This window comes from Orycteropus afer, unplaced genomic scaffold (genome assembly GCF_000298275.1).
Source record: "Orycteropus afer afer isolate SDZICR_OR568_19922 unplaced genomic scaffold, OryAfe1.0 scaffold00624, whole genome shotgun sequence".
NCBI lineage: Eukaryota > Metazoa > Chordata > Mammalia > Tubulidentata > Orycteropodidae > Orycteropus > Orycteropus afer.
The window spans coordinates 254,717-257,067 of record NW_006922211.1 but is presented as its reverse complement, the minus strand read 5'-3'; the positions used below and the strand labels follow the sequence as shown (position 1 = coordinate 257,067).

Sequence of the window (2,351 nt, the reverse complement as noted above, 5' to 3'; positions counted from 1 at the left end):
CCAACATGCAAGAAGTATTTGTTGATGGAATGAAAAATTACCCAGAATCCAAAGATTATGTATTTTGATTCTGCAGGCTATCTGATATATCATACTAATGTTAGTCATTGGCAGATTACAAATTATAGGAAGACTTTTTTTCCAGGGGAGGGCATTATAAAAATCTGATTACCTCCTGGGGGTGTATCACACATGTGAATCCTTTCTAATATGAGAAAAGTCAGCACTGAAAAACAGTGAAAATCTAGAAATAGCTGCCATTTGATTACTTTACTGGTGCTAGTTCCTTCAAGAGTTGGCTCTGTGGCTTAGTTGGTTAAAACACCTGTCTAGTAAACAGGAGATCCTGGGTTCAAAACCCAGCAGGACCTGACTTCCGGTTCTCCTCACTTTTGGGAGTTCTGGTAGCATAGTGCTTAAAGCAATTGACTGCTAACCAGAAGGTTGGCAGTTCAAACCCACCAGCCACTGCTCAGAAGGAAGGTGAGGCAATCTACTTCCGTAGTGATACTGCCTCGGAAACCCAATGAGGGTTCGCTATGAGTCGGATCCCAACTTGAGGGCAATTCCCCAGTTCCTTCAAATGCTTTCTGTGTGTCATCTGATTGAATCCTTAAGGAGTAAGTAGTATTACAAGTCCCATTTCACAGACAAGGAGATTGAGGCACAAAAAGTCAAGTAATTTGTCTGAGTCCACATGAAAATTAGAGTCTGCATTTGAACCTACAAAGTACCCACTACTAGAGTGGGAACTAGAGTACCCACATACTTCCCTGCTACACTCTTTTATCTCCTGTGTAGCAACACTTAGCTACAGTAACATGACCGAAGCAACAAGTATGTTTAAAAAGGGAGTCAGGAAATTTATCATCTCATTAGAGCAAAAGCAAGTGAGAGTCTATAAGGGCAATAAGAAAGTGCAAATCTTATCCCTCTGCATTTCAGTAAACAATGTGGACTAGATGATAAGGAGTAGATAGAAGCAAATCTGCTAAGAACTTACCCCATGCTCTGAATCCCTTTAGTATCTAGTGACAATACTCTTTATAACATACCTCTTTTTAGCAATGATGGGATATGGAGAAATGGTGGAAAACATGTTTTATAGCCAGCCTGGGGAAGAAGGATCTAGATGGACAAAAAATCTGAGTGAAGAAAAATCGGTGAAGACACACATGTTGAATAATTGGCCTGTGGATGTTGTCATATAATTGAATGATATACTGATAACAATGAAGAAGAAGGCCAGGGAGCTGCACAGATAGGCAATTACAGAGCAGCTTTTAGCCCTACAGACATGAACATCAAAGAATTTTAGTATAATAGACTCACATTAATTGCGATATATGGGATACCAAAATATTATCCAATGATTATCTAGTGAAATCTGAACTTAGAACAAAGAACAGAGGCTTTGGATTTAACTGCATATCTGTAATAAGGAGGTACTTGCCACAGGGGCGAAAACCAAAAAATACCCATTGCCATCGAGTCATTTCCAATTGGTGACTAAGGACAGAGTAGAGCTGCCCCACAGGGAGTCCAAGGCTGTGAGTTCTTATGGAAGCAGGCTGCCACATCTGTCTCCTGCAGAGTGTCTTGTAGGTTCTAACTGCTGACTTTCTGCTTAGCAGCACGGCAGGCATTTTAACCACTGTCCCACCAGGGCTCCTCTTCATGGGTCAGGGTTCTCTGAATACTGCTTGCATGGTATTATCATTGCTTGCCTCACTGACATTTCTTTCACCCGTTTATTTTAATTCATAGCTTTATTTTTCAGAGCAGTTTTAGAAAAATTTGAGCAGAAAGTACAGACTTCCCATATACCACCTGTCCATGGCTGGATCTCCTTCCACTACCCAGTTTCCCCCTTTAGTAACATCTTGCAATGATGTGTTGGTGGTGGTTGCTATTAGGTGCCATCAAGTCAGCTGCAACTCATAGTGACCCTATGTATAATGGAATGAAACACTGTCTAGTTGTTTGCCATCCTCACAGTCCTTGCTATACCTGAGCCCATCACTGCAGCCATTGTGTCAATCCATCTCATTGAGGGTCTTCCCCATTTCACTGACCCTCCACTTTACCAAGCATGATATCCTTCTGCAGGGAATGGTCCCTTCTGACAACATGTCCAAAGTAGGTGAGATGAAGTCTGGCCATTCTCACTTCCAAGGAGCATTGCAGCTGCACTTCTTCCAGGATAGACTACCAAGGTAGCCCATGGTACTTTCAGTATTTCTCACCAACACCACAACTCAAATGCATCAACTATCTGTCAGTCTTCCTTATTCATCATCCATTTGTTATATTGATGAATCAGTATTGATACATTATTATTAACTAAAGTC

At 41.3% G+C, this 2,351-nt stretch overlaps 1 non-coding gene across 1 annotated transcript; it reads left to right on the top strand.

Annotated features, from left to right (window-relative positions):
• Nucleotides 1–297: 297 nt before the first annotated feature.
• Nucleotides 298–371, top strand: TRNAT-AGU. The gene has a single exon. It is a non-coding gene; the product is annotated as a tRNA-Thr (tRNA).
• Nucleotides 372–2,351: the final 1,980 nt, after the last annotated feature.